The 7,710-nt window shown below is 33.0% G+C and overlaps 1 pseudogene; it reads right to left on the bottom strand.

Annotated features, from left to right (window-relative positions):
* Window positions 1–1,470: 1,470 nt before the first annotated feature.
* LOC109208704 lies at window positions 1,471–7,524 on the bottom strand (annotated as a pseudogene).
* Window positions 7,525–7,710: the final 186 nt, after the last annotated feature.

Genomic DNA, 7,710 nt, shown 5'->3' with positions numbered 1-7,710 from the left:
GATGTCACTGGTTTGCAAACATTAAACTCATTTGTTCTATGAACTCAAAAAAAAATCATAATAGAAGAAAACAAATATGACCCTCAACAGATATCTCATCTAATAGAAAACACAATTGAAATGCATCATTAACCCATGTAACCAGAGATATATATAAACTTTTATGTTTTCAAATACAGAACATAAATTGGAGATGCTCCACTTAAACGTCCCTCTAAGACTAAGCTCAACAAAAGACCATATAGAATCAATAAAAATCAGCTCAAAATATAACATAGACAAAATCTAATAAGGCACATATTGACTGGTAATGAGAAATCAGAGACAAAGTGAAAGAGAAAAAAAAACCTCAGAGCAGAGCCAAGATTGTGATTGAATAATAAAATCTCCGTGCAAAGTTGTACAACCATTATATTGTTCAAATGAGAGCGGCATCCAAAAACTTAGAAAGAAACAAAGGACTTTCGCCGGAACTCGAACGGAAAACTCCACTGGCACCGACTCGATCGCAAAACTATACAAGCGACCTCGAACAAACCCATTAACCCAAGACCACGCCGGAAAACTCGACCTCGACGGACCTTCAAACTCGAACGTTTCAGGTGATTTTAGGACGGGTTGGGGGCTGTTTTTTTTCAGCTCGTTGTTGTTAATTTTTGGACTGCACTTGAGTTGGTTTTTGGGTGTTGAAAAGGAGGAACAAAAATGGCGTTTCAGCTGGTTTCATGGCTGCGTTTTTTGGCAAACAAAAACGGTGTTCGGAGTTAAGGCGAAGAGATATTTTAATTAGCTATGACAATATTTTGGCTGATTTTTTTCAGTTAACCGAGATGCTGCCATTTCTCTTTGTGCTGTAGAAGATAGGTTCAACACAGCCGATGGTATAGGGGCGTGGAAGGTCGTTTTTGTTTGTTAAACAGAGGGTCTTTTGTGTTTATGGCTGTTTCTAATGGAGGAGGAAGGAGGTATCCTTCGTTGACTTCATCAGGTAAAGAGTCGTATTTTGTATGTGTATAAGGTGTGTTTGTGGTGTAGGTAGTATTATATAGAGTAGGGATTAGGTTAGGGGTATGGTCTAGGAACTATGAGCTAGGGATTTTGGGCCAAAGACTAAAAAATGTACTATAAGATTTGTAAAAACGGGATAAACCAACCTAAAACTAATTCTTTCTTCTAAAATTATGTACAATTATAATATAAAAATATAAAACTAATTTTAATTAATTGAACTAAACTATAAAATATAAAACTATTTTTGTATATTTTTTTTAAGATTAAAAATGACTATAAAATATTAATAAACCTAGTTTTTGGTAATTTTTTATTTTCTTGTAATAAAATAAAGTAAAATAGTAAAAATTAGTTGAAATAGCAATATTAAGCCTAAACTAAATATTTACATGCTAAAATGGGTAAAATTTTGGGGAGGGTCAAAAATCACATGGGAATTTTCGATTTCACATAATTGAGTCCGTTGGTTTTGTGGTAACTTGTACAATTTGTGATTCCTTCCTTCTCTGTACAACATGCAGAATTATGGTATGAAAGATCAACTTATCTTTGGCGTAAAATCCATTTTATCAATTAGCAGCAATATCGTTTGGAATAGTTGAGTTATTTCTTTTGTTTTACAGCTTCAGATTGCAGATATTTAGTGTAGAAATGGAGCAATATTTTACTGGTTCGACAAACAACTGGGCACCTACAAAGATAGAGAAAACAGGCCCCACAAAGAAACTCTAGAAAAATATGGTAATGAATAAAGTCTTTCTCCCGACGTCCCATTGTGGTGTGAACAAACATGTTGAACACACGAGTTACTATTAATTGAATGTCATTGCCTCAAACTTTTTTCCAAGCCTATCGTTTTCATATAGCTAACCCCCAAATGTTACGTTACACAACCAAACCTACCAATGCTTACTTTTCTAAATGCTCATCGTCACATCTACCTGCCTCAATTAATGAAAGCAGTAACTATAGTATTACTTATTTTACACAGCTATGAAACATAACACGCTAGATACTACGCTTTAAACCTAAGTTATAGGAAGGCACATTTATTAAATCTAGATATGATAATGGAGGATAAATAAATATAGGGTAATAATTTTTGGCGAGAACTTTTGCCCTTTCTCTTCTCAATAAAGAAGAATCCGACAAGGGAGATAATGGAGAAAGCGGAGAAGCAGGCGGCGCAGATGTCAAGAGTAACATGGCGGCCTGTGATTGCCAAAATTTGGAACAAGTTGGTTTTCTTGTGGGAATCAGTGGTTTGGCCATAGGCAACTTCTTCACCGAGTAGAGTCATAAACATATGCCCTTATGAAATAGGTAGCAGTGGGAACATCCTTGTCTATAGTCCAAGTGAAACTGTTGTTTAAGGAATTGTATGGCATTGTGACAATATTATAGTTGCAAGACTTGTCTTTTTTGAGATTGTCGTCGGATTTCCTCCATCCTCTGTCCACTTGGCTGATTGGGGCATAACATAATTTCACCTCCACTGTCTTGTAATTTGAGTCTGTTCCAGCTGGTTTGCTCTTGTTTAATGACCATGTTACTGGCACTTGTCCTTCCCCAGATTGCAGCACTGTATCAATACTAGCACCCATTAATTAAAGGAATATACTCAAAAAAATATAATAACTTGCATGGTTTCCTAACATTTTCATATTTACCACTGTTGTGGTAGAACGGGAAATACTCCTTCACCTTTAACTATAAGTCTCAAATTTGAGACTGGGTGTGAAGTTGCCTTTATTAAGGGATGCTTTACCTCAGATGTGGACTTTCCGGTGTAAATACAAATTTAGAGCCTATTTGACCAAGCTTTTGGGAAGTCAAAAGTACTTCTTTTTGGAAAATTTAAGGTATTTGGTCAAGATGAAAAGGTACTTTTGAGCAGTAGCAGAAGCAAATTTTGTGATTTTGGGGAGAAGCTACAAATTCTAACTTCTTCCAAAAAGCAGAAGCAGAAAATTAATTTGTTCAAGATAATAATAGCCTTACAATAAATTTATATTTTTGAAATTATTCCTTATTAATTAATATTTTTCTTTTTCTTTTTATCTCTACGATACCTTCTTTTTTATTTTAATCATATTTTTATTCTCTTTTTCCTATTCCTAATAGTAGATTTTAAATTTTTATTGAATGATATATTTTGACATATTTAAATTATCGTGTAAACCATAAGTAATACCAAACAAATATTATTTCTTTGGAATAACTATATTTTATATTAATTGAAAATGTTATTTTATATTTTTACGTTACATTTTATCTTTTAATTGAATTTCATAATATTTTTTTAAAAAATATTTCTAATTGCAAATTGAACCTTTACTGTCCTTTTTGGTAATGTGATACTTAAAAGTATTTTTTTTTTTTAGGATTGGCCAATTACAATGAGCTTGCAAAAGTAATACTCAAATGAATTGGTCAAACATAAATTACAATTTTGCAAAAGTATTTTTTCAAAAAGCATTTTTAAACAAAAATACTTTTTTGGTAGCTTGGCTAAACATGCTTAGTTGCCCCCATGCAACTGGGGGAAAAAACTCAAAATGTTATAAATAGAATTTTATTTATGGTAAATGTCTATATTTAGAGAGAGTCTAGGGTTTATTACTTGGTGGCTAAGTCATCCTTTCCCTATAAATAGAGGGTTCTATTCCATTGTAATTCATCCCATATCAATAAGAATTCTCTCTCTCTACTTTTCTCTGCAATACTATTCTTCTTCTTTTATTGTTTTATAACACGTTATCAGCACGACACTCTAACCAATTGAGTAGAAGCTTTGGGATTGAGCATAATGATTGTCAATTATTCCGTGAACTTCCTTCATGATTAAATTCTGGATTTAAGGTAAGTATTTTACTGTATTTTTCTCTTTTATTCTATACTTTGATTTTAAATACAAGCAACGACAACAAAGTTTGATTATAACTCTAATGGAGTTTGTAAAAAATTATAACCACCTGAAGTGGTAAAATTTTTATGCCTCGCCATGACAAATTCATGTATGATTGTGGGCAAAGAATTGAAAACCCGTCCCATTGAATTTGCTCCATTCTCATTCCCTTAAGAGAATGTGATAGCAGTATGTGATAAGTCTGAAAGAAGACAAAATTATCACTATGAATGTATCAATGGATATGGACGTGGCAATAGACGAAATTATAATCGTCATCATTTGTGGTAATGAGAACAATAAGGATTCTCAAAATAATCGTTCACTCTGTGAAAAATATTTGTCATCGATTTGACATGAGATTTTGTAAAGCACATATAGATGATTATGGTCCATTCATGATGTGAATGTGACAACATCTGATGTATGAATACATATTCATTCTTCAAAGAATATGAACGTGCTAGTGGTAGTGAATATACCGCACTCACCTCTAAAAGAAGGTTTGAGATGATATAAGAAAATAATATCATTATTATGGCATGAATGGTCATTGGTCACGTACCTATTGTACGCTAAAATATTTTGGCATTGTGATTGTTAAAAGACAGCGGTAATGCAAGAAACAGATCTTGCATATAATTTTGACCATAACCATAATGGTATAACTTTCTCTTTAAAAGAGATATTCACCATGTAGGTGTTGATGAATATGTGGTACTACAAAATTAATTGAGAACTCTGCAAGAGCCAATTATACTATTTTGGAGAAACACAATTGATTACCAATAAGGTATTGTGTTGTAGTAAGTCTCAAAGAAACTTATTCAGTTTCCAAAGTATACGCGAAAGCGGTTGATTATATTGAGACTATAAATAAAGGAAAGATTTAATATCTTCTATTACTACAACTTGTAGCGGGGTAATATGTATGTGAAAAGCTACCCGCTTTATTCTCCAGTTTGTACTACATAAACAAAAGAATACCACAATGAAGTGGATATTTATTGATATAAAAACCCATATCATAATAAACTTGGAGTTTATTCATAATTGCACACATCATGGTGTAAACCTGAAGTTTATCAATATTGATAATTTATCCAGTTGGCATAATTGGTTTAGCCATGTTAATTCAAGTATGATGTGCAAAAATAAAAGAGAATTCACATGGGTAAATATTAAAGAACTAGAAAGTTCTTTACGAATTCTCTTACATTGCTTGTTCTCATTAATTAATAGACCAATTAAAATTGGGATTGAATCCCATGAATGCTGGAAATATCAAAGGTGAATATGGGCCCATTCACCTGCCATGTATACCACATAAGATGCATCTATGAGATGGTTACATGTGCGATTATTATTAACCCGCAACATGGTGTTTGCGAGGTAACTTGCTCAATAATTTGATTTAGAGCATAATTTCCAGATTTTTTATTCAAGATAGTTCATCTTGATAAGTTGGTTTACATCACAGTTGGTTTAACAAAATGATTTATTGAGTGCCTCCACTTAATAGCTAAACAATTGCTTATGAGAACAAAGTTATCTATATCAGTTTGATATAGGTTATATACGAAAGTATATTACATTCTCCCCTCACAAGTGGTTCAGGGTCAGGAACCAAATAATTCCATCTTATTATTATTGATGTGCGGTGTATATTTTGATTAACACCATAACGCACAAAGATGGGTTCTCAAAGTTGAGGAAACAAGTTAGTTTTTCTAACATGAGGGGGAGACAAGATACAACAGTTGAGAAAAAGTTACATGGAATGAATTATCATTTATACATCTAGATCCCCGAATAAAATAATATGAACTTGAAGTTCATAAAAGGATAATTCATGTGCAATTTATTGCAAAGCATGCCAGACGCATTTGCTGACCCAAAGAAAGTAACTATATTCTCATTGCAAATGCTCCTATTAAGTCCTAGAAGGACAAAAGCTATGGTAAGCTTAAAGCATATAGACAATCGGTTTCAAATAAACTTCTTGATAAAGAAGATGAGCAAATGATCAAAATGATCATAATAAAGGAAGCAAGTGATCTAGAAGATCACATGACATAACACTTCATAAAATCTCCTGAGAGATTCAGGTATCTGAATATGTGAATGAAGAGATCTCTATGTTATGTCTTATGAAAAATAAGGAGGTTGGAACCGATATAAAATGTTTGTCGACAACATCTATGATAGCGCTAAAAATATATGAGCATCTTAAGTCTAGAGAAACAATTCAAGTAGAATTTGGTTTTATATGAAAGACATATAGTTTTGAACATGCAGTTCATACACTTGAAAGTGTAAAGTCAATGGTACGTGCAATCAGTTTTCGATATCTTATATGTCTAGCATGACATGAAAACTTGATATGAATCTAAAGTCTATTATATGGCTTATGTGACTTAACTTATATGACAATCCATGGAGGATTTAAATTGCTTAAAGCATATAGAATTCATGGTCATGAAGTACTACATCTTCAGTGCAATTTGTGCATATATGTATCTTGCTATAATTATAAGCATGATAATATGATAGCGAGAATCTCTATGGAGATATTGAAGAGCCATTCCACGACATTATACGAAGACATTATATATCTATCAAGAATGATGATTTCAAGGTGCAATATATTCATTCAAGTTAATATGTTTGATTTGTTCATCAAATCTCTACCAAAGATCTCTTGAAGATGGTGCACAAGATTGCAATGCGAAGGCTCAAGGATGTGAATTGATGATCTCATCAGGGGGAGTTAATTCAAGTAGCACTCTTTTTCCCTTACAAGGTTTTGTCCCACTGGGTTTTCCTTGCAAGGTTTTTAACGAGGCAACCAAAAGACGTATTGTTAGATATGTGTACTCTTTTTCCTTCTCTAGAATTTTTTTTCCCATTGGGTTTTATTTTAGTTAAGGTTTTAACGAGGCACATTATCTGTTGAATAGACATTCAAGGGGGAGTGTTATAAATAGAATTTTATTTATGGTGAATGTCTATATTTAGAGAGATTCTAGGGTTTATTACTTGGTGGCTAAGTCATCCTCTCCCTATAAATAGAGGGTTCTATTCCATTGTAATTCATCCCATATCAATAAGAATTCTCTCTCTCTACTTTTCTCTGCAATACTATTCTTCTTCTTTTGTTGTTTTATAACACAAAAAACATTTTCATATTTTGCGGAAACGGGTAGCCACTAGGAGATCGTAAACTTAAATTCATTAAACATTTTTATATTGGGCGTACAAGTTATCAGAGTATAAAATTAAATTCATTAATTATGGGTCGATAGCCAACTCATAATTTGTCATTTACAAGTGATATATAATTAGAATACTTTTCTTTTTTCGTTTTTTAACAAGATCTATTACCCAAAAGACTGGTGATATATAGAGATTATTCAGAGAAAGCAAGAAAAAAGAAGAAGCATACCTTGTCCTTGTGAAGGGGAAGAATTGAGTAGGAGAGTTTGGTGAAGGGAGGAGAAAAGAGCACCATAAGCAGTGAGTGCAAAGCAAGAAAGAACAACCGCTGAGGCAACAAAAAAGCCAGAAAAAGTTGCCAGATAGTGCTTTTTGCACTGCCAAAGTATGAGGAAGAGAGATTGAATGGAGGTGAAATTAAATTAAAAGATACTAAGTACTATATATATGTGAACCCACTAATTTATAGGTGACAAAACTGTTGGGTTTTTTAAGCACTAATATGGCTTAAAAGAGGGTGAATGGGAAAGGGAGGGAAATGAAATTTTAAGTTCCCCCCCCCCCCCCCCCCCCCC

The sequence above is a fragment of the Nicotiana attenuata genome, unplaced genomic scaffold (assembly GCF_001879085.1).
Source record: "Nicotiana attenuata strain UT unplaced genomic scaffold, NIATTr2, whole genome shotgun sequence".
NCBI classification, from domain to species: Eukaryota; Viridiplantae; Streptophyta; class Magnoliopsida; order Solanales; family Solanaceae; genus Nicotiana; species Nicotiana attenuata.
Note: the sequence above shows the minus strand (reverse complement) of the source record. Positions and strands in the feature narration are given on the sequence as shown.